Source organism: Canis aureus, chromosome 15 (assembly GCF_053574225.1).
Source record: "Canis aureus isolate CA01 chromosome 15, VMU_Caureus_v.1.0, whole genome shotgun sequence".
Taxonomy (NCBI): domain Eukaryota; kingdom Metazoa; phylum Chordata; class Mammalia; order Carnivora; family Canidae; genus Canis; species Canis aureus.
Genome location: NC_135625.1, coordinates 33,348,564 through 33,364,138, shown reverse-complemented (window position 1 = coordinate 33,364,138; position 15,575 = coordinate 33,348,564). Strand labels below are relative to the sequence as shown.

General features: G+C 36.5%; 1 long non-coding RNA gene across 1 annotated transcript; it reads left to right on the top strand.

The window, feature by feature from the left end:
- Positions 1-1,621: 1,621 nt before the first annotated feature.
- Positions 1,622-5,586, top strand: LOC144284485 (uncharacterized). The gene is made up of 3 exons (XR_013352887.1): positions 1,622-1,760; positions 4,914-5,084; positions 5,176-5,586. It is a non-coding gene; the product is annotated as an uncharacterized LOC144284485 (long non-coding RNA).
- Positions 5,587-15,575: the final 9,989 nt, after the last annotated feature.

Below are 15,575 nucleotides of genomic sequence, written 5' to 3'. Positions count from 1 at the left end.
TGACAGAACCTTCTTTTCTTTGGTGCGTTAAGTCAGCCTCGTCTGACTCTGCCATTTGGTCTCAGCTCCTGTGAAATGTAAGCACCTGACAGTTGGCCTTTTTGATTGCAGTGGAAGTGCCTGACATTAAGCTTTTGATTGCTAAGGCATCCACTTCTAAGGCTGCTTTCTCAAATAAACACATTGCCAGCCACCAGACTAAAAAGTTAAGCAGACCCACCTTTGAAGTTTCCTTTGTTTTAGAGATCTCTGGCCAACTTAGCTGGAAAGTTGACTGGAAAAACCATTGTTTTTCCTTTTCCAGTCTTTAGTTACCAATCTTATTTTTTAAATTTACCAATAAAGAGCAGAACCCTAGGCACTCAACCTGATAAAAGCAGAAACCCAGATGCACATGCACTCTCTCCCTGAGACCTCTTGTATGGTCCCAGACCAGCCATGGGCCCTCCAGGATCTGTGAGAAATAAACCTTGTTTTGTTTTGTTTGTTGGTTGGCTTTAGGATTTTATTTATTCATGAGAGACACACAGAGAGAGGCAGAGACATAGGCAGAGGGAGAAGCAGGCTCCATGTAGGGGGCCTGATGCAGGACTAGATCCCAGGACCCCGGATCATGACCTGAGCTGAAGGCAGACGCTCAGTCCCTAAACATTGTTTTTCTTTCCAAAGTTCCCTGATAGTCGGTGCTGAGGTGTATCTTATAATCAGAACGAGAATCACAAAAGCCATTTCAGCCACAACGTTGGCTCTGAAAGGGGAAATGTCTGTGGGGTCTCACCTTGGGCCTAGGTGAATGACCCCAGGCAGTCATAGCCAATAGCGTCACTATCAATGGGCTGAGGTTGGCACAAAACACCCAGTCTCTGAAATGGTCCCAGAGAAGCCTGCTCCCTCTTCCACTTGCCAAATATCAGCGACTGCTTACTCATGTCCTACACTTGGCAGGCTCAGCCTCATTAAAGTGAAAATCTAGTGTGGTAAGAATTAAGAAGCTCCCCTCAATACTAAGTACTGGGGGTATGGAAATAATTGATATACCAAAGAGGAAGAGAGTCCTGGAAGCCTGTGTAAGCACTGAGCCACAGCCTGCCTACAATTTTTCACTCCCAGAAGGCAAACAGATACACACCCACACTTATGGCTCCCAAATATAGCCAGTGTGTCTGATTTGTCTACTAAGGTTCTCTGCCCCCAAGCAATTTCCTTACTGAAAGTAAAGGTTGGTCCTAAATCCCAGCTTGGTAAACCATAATCCAGATTTCCTTCACTGAGTTTATTCCACTGTCTTTGCTCCAGAATTCTTGGTATTCCCCACAATGACTCTACTCTGAGTCTTAAGATTCTGGAAACTCACCTGCACAGCATTATGACCATTGCTATCAGAATCAAGTTTTCCCTTTGAAGAATATGCTGTCTTAGAGTCACCTGGAGTTAGCCACATCCCCATGAATTTGCTGGTTTGATTGCACATCTTTTCCTCAGGCTGAGCTAATGCCCCTGGGGTTTCTCCACAGTACTGCCCCTTTCTGCTCCTAGGTCCCTGATCCGGCTTGTCTGAATGTCCCAGCATGCCATGCAGCTGGGACTGTGAATTATGACATATGATTGAAAGAATGTTAGAACTTGAAGGAATCTTACAGATCATCTTGTCCGGTGCCTCTCAAACTTTTCTCTGAACCATGAATCTCAGGAAAAAACACAAACAATAGCAGTGAATACCTTCTCTATACAGACAAAAAACAAGAAGCTAAGTGCCAAAGGTCTTACAGCCAGTTATGATTAAGAACTAATTACATGAAAATAGTCTATAGCATTTATTTATTATGAAGAGTCATATTCTTTTGGATCTTTTTTCTGCTAGCTTGGGTTCATCACTCACCTATAAGAATTTTGAGGACTAGTATGTGCACAGTTCAAATTAACTAAATCAAGCTAAATCAGGGATCCTGACAAGTATTGAAAACAATAATACTTAAGGTGGAATTAATTCTTTTTAAAAAAAATTCCTAACTTTATTGAGCTACAATTGACATACCACACTGTGTAAGTTTAAAGTGTACTAAGAAAAAATAAAATAAAGTGTACTAAGGATTTGATGCATGTATAGAGTAAGAGATGTTTACCACAATAGTAATAACATATCTTTTAGTTCATGTAATTGCCATTTTGTTGTTGCTGCTGTTGTCATTATGATAAGAGAGAATTCTTTACTTCTGACGTTCACAAAAAAATAATAGTTTGACAATTCTACTTGACTAGAAACAGTAATCCTGATAGCCTGATGGGGAGGGTCACCATTTTTCAAATGCATTCAGATGAATAAAGTTAATATGCAGGGTATAAAGAAGATAATAAAATGTGTATGGAAATTAAGGTATTTTGGCAATTTAATTCTAAACCAGACTTATGAGGTATATTTTTCTTAACCAGTCATTTCAAAAAACAAAAATCACATTGTATTACGTACATTTTCCTCAGTTTCTTATCTAAAGAGCACAAGACTCTATTTTAATAAAATCTGAGCAACACAAAAATGATAAGAAATGGTTGAGAGAAAACAAGATTGAGGACAATAGAGATGAAACTGGAAGCTTGAATCCTTTGAAAAAAGACAAGAGGCGATCTTGGTTAAATGAAAGAATCTTCAAGAAAGATACTAGGGCACTGTATTAAGCCTGCCAGGGCTGCCATAACAGAGTATCATAGTCTGAATGGCTTAAACAACAGAATTTTATTTTTTCACAGTTCTGGGGATTAGAAGTCCTAGGTCAAGGTAATGGCAAGATTGGTTTCTGCTGAGGCCTCTCTTCCTGGCTTGTGGATAGATGCCTTGTCTCTGTGTCCTTACGTGGCCTTTCCTTTGTGCTTTCACACATACAGAGAGGGAAATCTCTGGAGTCTCTTCCCTTTCTTTTTCTTTTCTTTTTTTTTTCTTCTCTTTCTTAAAAGGACACCAGTCCTATCAAATTAGCAGCCCACCCTTCCGACCTCATTTAACTTTTACTACCTCTTTAGAGGCTCTACCTCCAGTACAGCCACATTAGAGGTTAGGGCTTCATCTGAATTTTGGAAGGACACAATTCAGTCCGTAACAGGCACTTATTCAAGTTTTTCTCAATATTATGCACTAATTCACTGCTTTTTTGAAAGTTATCTTGTGTGTTCACAGAAGAGAAACAAAGAACTAGTGTCTGTCAGGGTAGCAGCTTTGCCACTGCAATACAATGTTTATTGTGTGAGTAATGGGTTTATCAGTCTCCAGAGAGCATGCAATACCTGCATCCACCTCCCATTTGATGTAAATGGAACACAGAGGATTTGGCCACTCTTCATCTTGTGACAACTCACTCTGCACTGATCAAATCGATTATTAACAGCTCCCTGCCTTCCTCATGATTTTGTTCAGGCCTTTGCTGTCACCGGGTAGCTTAGTTTTTTCTTTTCTGGAAATACTGCAAGTTTTCTACATATTGTTACCTTGGCAGTCATATATATTAAAATTGGTTCAACATGCTGATATCTGATACAGTAAAAATGGAAAATATTACAAAGGCCATAGATAAATGTGCAACTAAATATCTCCCTTGAACACCGAAGTTGTATGTTGGCAAATTGAACACCAATAAAAAATAAATTTATTATAAAAAAAAAAAACACTGTAGTTAATGGTGATAATAATGTTGGTTGATTTTATTAAGCCCTGTATGTAAAATGCTTTCCTTTATTTTTTTCACTTATTTTAGTTGTAAAAGCAATACATGATATTGTTTTTATCTTTGTTTTTTAAACCAACCCAGGAGTATAGAGTAAAAAATTAAAATTTTATCTCCCTGGGGTACCTGTGTGGCTCAGCCAGTTGGGCGTCTGACTCTTGATTTTGGCTCTGGTCATGATCTCAGGGTTGCGAGATTGAGCCTGAGACTGAGGTGGGTGTGGGGCCTGCTTGGGATTCTTTCTCTCCTCCTTTTGCCCCTTCTCCCTTACCCACCTCCAGTTCATTCTCTCTCTCTCTAAAATAATTTAAAAAAAATAAAATCTACTTACCTTATTCTGACCTATCTCACTCCCCACACTAGAAATAATCACGTAATCACAGATGTGTTTTTTTCTAGATCTCTTACTAAATACACACACACAGAGGCATGCACACACTCTCCTTCTCTTTCTGTGTGTGTTACTTTTAAAATAAAAATTGGATGATACTTTGTGTATTTGTGCATTTGACTCCTCAAATATATCATGAACAAAAGAGAGAGATGAAATGAAAATTGCAGAATGTTGATAATTGTTGAATCTAGATAATGGATACACAGAATTATATTGTTCTCTTTATTTCCTGGCTAATACAAACATTCTTCAATGTGAGTACCAAAAAAAAAAAAAAAAAAAAAGCAAAAACAAAAACAGACAAAAAATCCTCATAGAAAAAAATCAAATATACCAGAGACAGGGGTAAAGAGTGGAAGAACTGGACGAAGTTATTCAAAAGGTATAAATTTCCATATATAAGATAAATTAGTAATGAGGATGTCATGTACAATATGATCACTACAGTTAACACTGCCATGTGGTATATTTGAAGGCTGAGAGAGTAAACCTGAAGACTTCACAAGGGGAAAAAAATTTTTTTCTTTTTTTTTTGTATCTATATGATGATGGATATTTACTAAACTTCTTGTGGTAATCATTTCACAGTAAGTCAATCATTATACTGTACATCTTAAACTCATACAGTGCTGTATGTCAATCATGTTTCAGTAAAACTTGAAAAAATGTTCCACTGTATAGCATCATTTACAGAAGGAGACTTCTAATGGAATAATTGGATTTTCCATGTGTTATGTCAAATTATGCCTAATATCTCCTTTCTGCCACCAACCCCCTATCTAAACCAGGGGATACTTTATCACTAGGGTCAGTTCTAATCTTTGGAAGGCACTGAAGGAATTCTAAACCGAAAATATTGGACTTGATACCATCACATCTATTCTTCCATACTTCTGACATTTTACCTGAATTATCATGACCAGCATTCTTCCATCTTGTTCCACATTCCTTAATTCTAATCTTGGTCACCTTTCCAGGTTAGCAATCTTTTTAGGATCGGAGATCTGATTTCTTCTCAGTTGTCAATTCCAGTGGTTGATCTCTCTACCTTTTTTTTTTTTTTTTCAGGTAGGTTCTATGCTCAACGTGGGGCTCAAACTCACAGCTTCAAGATCAAGATTTGCATGTTCTAACAACTGAGCCAGCCAGGCACCCCTTTACCTATCTATTTGCATCTCCGATTTTCATTGCCTCCAGAATTCACCTTTATTTATTCCACAAGCCTCTTAAGCACTCCCTATCTTACTTTTGGACTACCTTGAGATCAATATTGTTGATTTTCCAGATCTCTCAAAAATTTTATTCTGTCTGTTGACCTGGACTCCCTCCCCACCTTCCAGGACATTCTGTAGCTGCTATTGCAAGGCCCATTCCACCTTGTAGGTCTAGTTCAGAGTCTCCATAATCTCCCATCTACCTGTGATCTGGACTATAATAAAACTCTTCAAATGCAAAAAAGACCATTTTCTTCATACCTCAGAAAATGTCACATGTTTCTAGAAATGTATAAAGGAAGTGTCATTCTGAATTGAGAGAAGCCAGTAAGGATCAAATTATAATAGTTTAGGTGAAACTGGGAAAGACCCACTCTGTAAAGAGAGATGATGATGGTGTGAGTGATCTCATGAGGCTGGTTAAAGATGAGTATTTCAGAATAAATGAAATTGCACAGAGATTAAGGGATTATATTGTCATAAATAATAAATTCTACAAAGCAGAAATTGCTGACCAAAATAATACTGAAAAATAGAAGCTATCAATGAAAAGGAAACTTTTCAAAAAATCAATTGCCTGGAAATGTTAAATGACACCTCTAAATAACTCTTAGGTAAAGAAGAAATTAAAATTGAAATTAGGGCAGCCCCGGTGGCGCAGCGGTTTAGCGCCGCCTGCAGCCCAGGGCGTGATCCTGGAGTCCCGGGATGGAGTCCCACATCCGGCTTCCTGCATGGAGCCTGCTTCTCCCTCTGCCTGTGTCTCTGCCTCTCTCTCTCTCTCTGCATCTCTATGAATAAATAAATAAAATATAAAAAATAAATAAATAAAATTGAAATTATATAATAGAATTGAAAAAACTTTGAAATTACCAACTATTTAGAGTATAGCAACTATGTCACAATATAGTTAAAAATCCTATTCAGGGAAAATTCAATGCTGCTTAATATTTATATTAATAAGGAAAAAACATTGATAGATTATGCATTTACCTCTAGAAACAAAAAAGAGAGAGGGCGGCACCTGGCTGGCTCAGTCAATAGAGCATGTGACTCTTCATCTCAAGGTCAAGAGTTCAAGCCCCACATTGGGCATAGAGATTACTTTAAAAAATACACAAACAAAAAAAAGAAAGTAAAACAAAAGAATGTTTTAAGAACCACACTAAAATCAGAAACCATGAAGGAAAATATTTACAGGTCTAACTACAAAACTTATTTTTAAACTTCCAGAGCAAAATAGACCATAAATAATAATAAAATATAAATGACAAACTGGGAAAAATACACGCAGAAAATCCATAGCAGAAATGTAATTAATGCATCTAGCATTAGTACATCTTTCAAATTGATAAAAAAAAATCATCAAACATTTCAGTAAAACAATGAATGGAGATTTAACAAAATTTGCAGAAACAGAAGCTAAGATGGTATTACACAGACTTTATTCTAATTAATAAAATCATGAATGAAAAAGGAGAGATCACAACCAATACCAAGGAAATATACAAATTATTTTAAAAACATTATGAGCAGCTATACCCCAATGAATTAGGCAATCTAGAAGAAATGGACACATTTCTAGAAAACCACAAACTACCAAAACTGGAACAGGAAGAAATAGAAAGCCTGAACAGGCCAATAACCAGGGAGGAAATTGAAGTAGTCATCAAAAACCTCCCACGACACATAAGATAATAAATTCACTGAAAATCAGAGAAACACAAATCAAAAGAAAAATATTTTGAATCAATGAAGCTAAGAAAAATTTGAAGAGAGATTTAGCCCAGCGCTGGCATGAGAATGGGAAACTGGCACTCTTGTCAACTACTGATAGAAGTGTAAACTGGTACAAATTTTATTTTGGAAGATTGATTTTGACAATATGTTTTGAAATTTAAAATTTGCATATTAATTCGGTGGCCTGAGCAAATGTGTTTATCTCACACCTGCCAAACTCGCATTGAAGTGATAGAAAAATACATAAAAGGAAGTTCTTGGGGTCCCTGGCTGGCTCAGTCAGTGGAGCATGTGACTCTTGCTCTACAGGTTGTGAACTCGAGCCTCACCTTGAGTATAGAGATTACTTAAAATCTTTTTTAAAAAGAAAGTTCTTTGCCCTATGGGAAAACTGTAAACTAAGAAACCTGAAACCCAATATAGAGGCCTAAATCCAGCTGAGCATCACTTTCACCAGTGGTTTCTAGGAAGAACTCCCAAGTTCAGAGTGAGCTGCCGCATGTCCCCTAGAGGCAAAATTGCCCTCGATAGAGTACCACTAATACAGATGTAGGGATGAACATGGCCCTATCTATACTGTCTTAACAATGATATTTGTGGTATGGGATTACAGAGTTTGACCTCTGATATGTTATTTGAATATATGATATATATTCACATACATGTGTACATTTCATAGCAGTCATTATTACTATTACTAAAAAAATTCTGAGGAGATAAAAGGTTGAGGCACACCATTTTGTACTCATTGAATAAAGACTGGGATTAAATAAAATCTGAATTATCTGAATATGTTATTCTGAGTTTAAGGGTAAAAATCCAAAATCTCCAGGTGAGAGAAACTGGAGCTGGTCAAACTGAATTGCATTTTATTTATTTATTTATTTGTTTGTTTTAAGATTTATTTAAGAGAGAGAGAGAGCATGAGTGGGAGGGGCAGAGAGAGAGAGAGAGAGAGAATCTGAAGCTGACTTCAAGCGCTTAGAGCCCAACAGAAGGCTGGATCTCACACCAAGATCCAACCAGAGCTAAAACCAAGAGTTGGATACTCAACCAACTGCATGCACCACCCAAGCACTCCAAACTGAAATGCACTTTAGGAGAGAATCAGAAACAACTCCTGAGAAAATATACCTGTGGTATTTTGTGAGCAACTTGTTTTCTGAATAATTTCAGTGTGAGATCACCTGTTTTACCTTTACCTTGAAGAGTTTGCAGCACAGCTGAGCTAGGCAACGCTTTCAGGGGAGCCAACCAGAGGATCCACCACTGAGTGTATGTGTTACCTTCTCTTAGACTTATTGTTATTTCTCTAGTCTCTTCCTTTGTAGATATAAAGTCTTAAACATTTCCAGTGACCTATAGGTTAGACTAGGAATTAGAGAATCAACACAACATAATGTTTACTGGGTGCCAAGTAAATTCTCAGAATTCTGGATAAGAAAAATCACCCATGAAAGTAGGCTTCTTGCCAAAAACAACCCTGTAGAAAAAGAAATCCTGTGCTAAAATTTTAATAAATCTCTTGTATTACTTTATCAAGGTTTTGTAGGTAAAAGGATACATGCCTCAGAATAAGAAATTTAGCTATAAATTTAACTTCTCCTTTCTATTTTTTAAATCAATACAGTTCACATACAATAAAATGCACCCTTTTAAACAGTACACTGCAGTGGTCTTCAGTATATTCACTACCTTGTGCAATTAGCCCCAATATGTAATTCCAGAATATTTGTCATCACCCCCAAAAGACACCCATATCTGGTAACAATGACTCACCATCCCCCAGAGTCTCCTGGCAACCACTAATCCACTTTCCGTTCTATGCATTTGCCTATTCTGGATATTTCATAAAAATAGGATTATATAGTATGTGACCTTCTATGCATGGCTTCTTTCATCTAGTGTGATGTTTTGCAGACATCCATGTTGTAGCATGAATCAGAACTTCACTTCTTTCAATGCCTGAAGAATATCGTATTGTAGGGACATATTACGTTTTGTTTAGTATTTATTAGTTGACGGATATCTGAGTTTCTGCTTTTTGGCTATTAGGAACAATGCTGGTATGAACATTTGTGTACACTTGTGTAGATGTATGTTGTCCCTTCTCTTGTTTATATACTTAGCAGTGTTATTGCTGGACCAAATGGTGAATCTGTATTTAACTTTTTAAGGAATTTCCAGACCATTTTCCTTAGCACCTGCACCATTTTACATTCCCACCAGCAATGCATGAGGGTTTAATTCTCTACATCCTTATCAACACTTGTTATTTCCATTTTCTTGACAAAGAAATTTAACTTTAAACTTATTGGACACGAATTTAAGATGAAATCTCAAAATGTGAGCATGCAAATGTTCTTCAGATATATACATTGCTTATAACAAACCCGAACTGGTTAGAAGAGGTAAGACGAGACTGATCTTCAAACTGACCTTGGGATTACAGGTCTGAGTTTGAACCCTACAAATTTTGTGACTTGAAGTTGTTAATCTCCTGAGGCTCTATTTTGCTATTTCCAGAATAGAAGCCAGGATTTGGGGTCCTGAATCTTATACAGTTTTGAGGGCCCGAGTTTAAGGAAAAGAATAAAAAATTATGAACACAAAATTGGATATGAATAAGAAAAGACACCATAACAAAGTACAGATTTAAGCAGTTGACAAACATCACAACATCACAAAACCCAGAAAAATAATATATTTTATTAACTACCTGACACTCCTCTAATATATTTTCTCTCTGCATTTAATCTTCATTTTCTCTGAATACCTCTTTGTGTGATGTAAATGTTGTAGTACCATTTTCAGTGGTGAGAATAGGAAAACAATTTAGTCTTCCAGCTTGGTTAGATGATTTTTTATTTTACTACTGTTAGTTGGGATATTAAAACATAAGAATTCCTACATATATACTTGCTGTTGGAAGCTCTATTACAGATTTGTGTCCCACAGACAGAGGAATTCTGATAAATATTGGTGCTTTTGTACACATTTAAATCATGATGCAACTTCTCATCATATATGCTAGACACAGAAGTGGCTGTGAGATACAAAAATATATGATATAAACTCAAATTAAATTAAATGTATCCCTAATTTTAGATCCCCACAATCACATCCTAAAATTACCCACAGCCCTTTAACACTACCCCCAAAGGAAGAGGGAAGTGGAAGAGGGGAAATGAAGTTTAATTCTTGATCTTAACCAACTGCCATTAAAAGATCTTTTGGGGGCATGTGTGGCTCAGTTGGTTAAGCATTGGGCTCTTGATTTCTGCTCAGATTATGATCTCAGGGTTGTGAGATAGAGCCCCACATTGGCAGCACACTCAGCGTGGAGTCTACTTGCGACTCTCTCCCTCTGTTCCTGCCCCCACTTGTACACTCTCTCTCAAATACATAAATCTTTAAAATAAAAATAAAAATAAAAGGTTTCCTGTAAATTTTAACCAAAACATACAGCCATGCAAAGACACTGTTGCAACCCCTTTCAGGATCTTGGGAGGGGTCATACAAATGAGGATCCTGAATCATATTTCTTTAGCTTCCTGATAAACCTACCTCTGCATATTTCATAGAACAGCTGTGAGAGTGAATGAAATAACATGTTAACTATTCACTTTTGTTTTACACAGAACTTTACACAGTTCCAATCTGTCCAGGATAGTCCATTTTCTACTGTCTAAGATCAGTGCATCTCAGTGGGTACATCTTTTCTTTTGGAAAAAAAAAAAAAAAAAAACAAGAGAAATCATCCTTTCTCCAGTCCTGCACACTACACAAAGCTATACTAGAAATAGAATGCCCTTTATGAACATGATTACCTCTATTTTTTTCCTCTAAGGCAGCTTAGTGTATGATATGAGCCAAAAAGTCATATGGAAATAATTTCTCTAAAGGTCAAGTTAATGTAATATATTAAAGGGTGATGACAACACCTAGAATTTCTAGAATTCTGTATAAATATATCAATATATCAAAGTATTATTGTTTTGTTTTGTTTTTTTAAAGATTGCCCATATGGATTTTTTTTTCAAGTGTTTTCTAGTAAGAGAATTCTGCATTTCTAAAGAAGATTTTGATTGAGATTTTCCAATAAAACAAGAAAAATTGTTCAAAATAACTGATCTTGATTCTGTGTCTATTGGCATGGGCCCGAGGTGGGGTGGGGTGGGAGTAGGGGAGTGGCCCTCCCTGCTATAATCAGAGAGTGGAAGGAATAGAATTTTTCAAATTCAGAAGGCTGGTTTACTCAGTCTTGATGTAGGGGTTGCTCTGTACAGTACTGTGTGCACAGCTGCCCTCTACTGGATGGAACGACAATTTGCCCAAGTTCATTGAAACTGGAATTCAGTTATTCAAGTGTTCATTTAGCAGTTAACAAATATGACTTCCCTAAGTATTGTGTTGGTTTTCAGGGATACAGACATGGGGAAAAAGCAGTGCTTTCCCTCAAATGGCTCACAGAAAACTGAGGGAGACTCATAAGAAAATAAGTGACTGCAATCAGTGTTAAGTGCTATAATATTGGTAGGCATAAGTACTATTATTAGACTACAAAGAAAATACTATTTATTTATTTTTAAAGATCTTATTTATTTATTCATGAGATACAGAGAGAGAGAGAGAGAGAGAGAGAAGCAGAGGGAGAAGCAGGCTCCATGCAGGGTGCACCAATGTGGGACTCGATCCTGGGACTCCAGGATCATGCTCTAGGCTGAAGGCGGTGCTAAACCGCTGAGCCACCCAGGCTGCCCGAGGAAACACTATTTATAGTCCGTTTTGGTTTATTAACTGGTATGACTCCTGTTTGAGACCTCATCTGACAAAATTATACAGACATTCTCTAATTTTTACCTTGGAGCAGAGTTAGGGGTAGAGTTGACATAAAAACGGATGCACAATTAAATTTTAATTTCAGATAAAGATTACATAGAAAATACTTATATTATTGTTTCCTTTCCAGGGAAACATCTCTCAAAACCAAACGATTTAGAATTAAGTCTAAAAATATTTAAGAAAATTTTGGCATTTTAATATGTCTGAGTAATCTTAGGAATCTAGTTGAAATTGTATAGCTAAATAATCTATTTACACTATAATTTTAAGCCTATCTTAAGCTTACAATATTGGAACACTTTAAAGATATCAAGAAACACCATATTTATGTGTAACTTTTTAGCATCATAAAAATTATTTAATACTTGGGGAAATTTGTCAGTTGGACAACTCATATGTATCAAAGAATCATTGATTAAATTTAAATATATTAAATTTCCAAATGCAATTCAAAAAAATGAATTCAATTATCTAAGTTTATAAATGGGACCAAATATTTAGCAAATGCCCCCCCCCCTTTTTTTTTCAGAGAGGGAGAAGCGAAGGGAAAGAGAGAGAGAGGGAGAGAATCTTAGCAGGCTCCACACCCAGCAGGGAGCCTAAGGCAGGAGTCAGTCTCAGGAACCTGAGATCATGACCTGAGCCAAAATCAAGTCAGTCACTTAACTGACTGAGCCACCCAGGTGCCCTGCAAAAGGTTTTTAGAGTATTACTACAAATGTATACTTTAATACATTTATAAATCAAATAGTAAGATTTATAAGGTGGATTTAAAAGCTTTAGGAAGAACCAAGCTTTAAATCTATAACTTTAATAAATAGCACATTAATTTTACAAAAGCAAGGAATCCTGGAGTAACCTTTTCTGGGTGTAAAAGCAATCCTGAAGAATACAAATGCATACATTGAAGCCAGTCATTCATTGGATAAATATTTATGAAGCATTTACTATGTGTGAAACACAAGCACACAGTAGTTAACAAAAGAAACCGGAATGGGCTTAAAAGCATAGTGTTTGAGAGGATATGGGAATTACAGATTTTAGTCCAAATAAGCAGACATCAATCAATGGATAGAAGGAAGGGAAAATTCTATAAATGAAATAGCTGAGTATTCCTACTTGAGCCTAAGGAAAGATCCTGCAGTATAAAAGGAGGAAAAAGTAACATTTTATTTTCAAAGGAAGTGCATATATTTGAAAAAAACTAAGGGATGCCTGGCTGGCTCCGTTGGTAGTGTGTGTGACCTTTGATCTTGGGGTTGAGAGCTTGAGCCCCATGTTGGATGTAGAGACTACTTTAAAATAAAATAATTTTTTTAAAAAAAGGAAGAAAGAAAAACTAATAGAAGAAACATAATTTTAGAAAACATCTTTGTACTTGGAAAACTCAGAAAATATAGATAAGCCGAGGGATGAATGATGAGATTATAAATCAGTAGACTGTGATTAAAAAGGAGGTAGAAACAGAAACTGAATTAGGTGCCAAGTACAATGAATGGCAGAGTTAGAAAAGTCATTGTTTTGTGATCATCACGGTGAAAATTGATTCAGACAAAAAAAAAATCAGTGGATACCAAAATTATTAGGGACAAGTTTGATGATAAACAGGAACTATATACAGTCTCAAGGTATATACAGTCTCAAATGTCATATTCACTATAAAGGAAAAAAGTAATGTTACAGTGGAGAAATCTGATGGACACCACTTTAAATGAGGGATCAAAGTTAAAATCACCAGTAATAGGACAAACAGACATAATGTTCTTCCTGATGTGATTGAGAAGGATCATGGGATGCCTGCATGGCTCAGCGGTTTAGCACCTGCCTTCGACTCCAGGATTGAGTCCCACATCAGACTCCCTGCATGGAGCCTGCATCTTCCTCTGGCTGTGTCTCTGCCACTCTCTCTCTCTCTCTCTCTCTCTCTGTCTCTCATGAATAAATAAATAAAATCTAGAAAAAAGAGAGAGAGAGAGAGAGAGAGAGAGAGAGAGAAAAGGATCAGCATCATGTATGTGGTATTCTTGCCAAAACTAAATAACCTGATTCTAATTACAACAAACCCAAATTGAGAGATACTACAAAACAATTGGCCTATACTCCTCAAAACTGTCAAAGTCACAAAATACAAAGCAAAGCTGAGAAAGCATTCTAGGTTGAAGGAAACTAAAGAGACCTAATAACTAAATGTAATGTGTGCTTACTGATTGGCTCCTGTATTAGAAAAAAAATTTAAGCATTACTGAAATAAATGATGAACTTTGAATATGGACTATATTTTAAAATAGTATTGTAACAATGCTAAATTCTCTGAATTTATTTTTTTAATTCCCTGAATTTAATCATTGTACAATGGATTATGTACAAAAAAGTCCTCACTTTGGGGAGGTAGAAGATGAAAGGTAAAGAAAAATGATATATGTAATTACTCTCATGCATTTCAGCAGTAGTAAAAATAACACATATATATTGAGTAAGAGGATAATAATGTATTCATAGAAAGATATCCTGATAAAGCAAATCTATAAAAATATTAATAATTTGCTAATCCAAGAGGCACATGGGTGTCTCAGTTAGTTAAGCATCTGCCTTTGGCTCAGCTCATGATCCAAGGATCTTGGGGTCAAGTCCAGCCTCAGGCTCCCCGCTTGGAGCCTGCTTCTCCCTCTCCCTCTGCCTGCCACTCACCCTGCTTGTGCTTTCTCTCTCTGTCAAAAGAATAAATAAATAAATAATCATTTTTAAAAACTGATGAATCCAGATGAAAATACATATAAGTTCATTGTACTTTTCATGAGATTTTCTGAGTTTTGGAAATGTTTTTTCAAAATAGGAAATTCCAAATAAAATAAAAACAGAACAAATTAGAGAAGATCTCACAGATAGAAGAAAAAAAAGAAAAGAAAAATGATAAACAGGAAGCTAACAAAAATGAAAAAGAACAAAAACATATCAGGAACATATTCCTGATAAACAGGAAGCTAACAAAAATGAAAAAACAAAAACATATGTTTCAGGAAACATATCTGGTTTCCTGAAGAAGCAAGAACAAACGTTATGTTATATATGCTATAATTAATGCAGTTATAAAAAAAACTGTTAATTGCAGGTAAGCTGGTTTGCAGGCAAAAGGGTCCATCAATTACCAGGCAAAATTAAGTTTTCTTTACTAATATTTAGGTATGTCTGGGTGGCTCAGCAGTTGAGCATCTGCCTTTGGCTCAGGTCATGATCCCGGGGTCTGGGATCGAGTTCCACATCAGGCCTATGGGGGAGCCTGCTTCTCCCTCTGCCTATGTCTCTGCCTCTCTCTGTGTCTCTCATGAATAAATAAGTAAGTAAAAACTAAAAAAAAAAAAAAAAAGGAAGAAGGGTAGCTATAATAGGACCAATTAAAGTAGAAGTCAAAGGAAGGAAAAAAAAAACATTAAATCTGATAAAGAGGGTCAGGGGATGGGTGAGATAGGTGATGAGGATTTTTTTTTAAGGTTTTATTTATTTATTTATGAGAGACACAGAGAGAGAGAGAGGGAGAGAGGCAGAGGGAGAAGCAGACTCCATGCAGGGATCCCAATATGGGACTCGATCCTGGGATTCCAGGATCATGCCCTGGGCCAAAGGCAGATGCTCAACCGCTGAGCCACCCATGCGTCCCACGTGATGAGGATT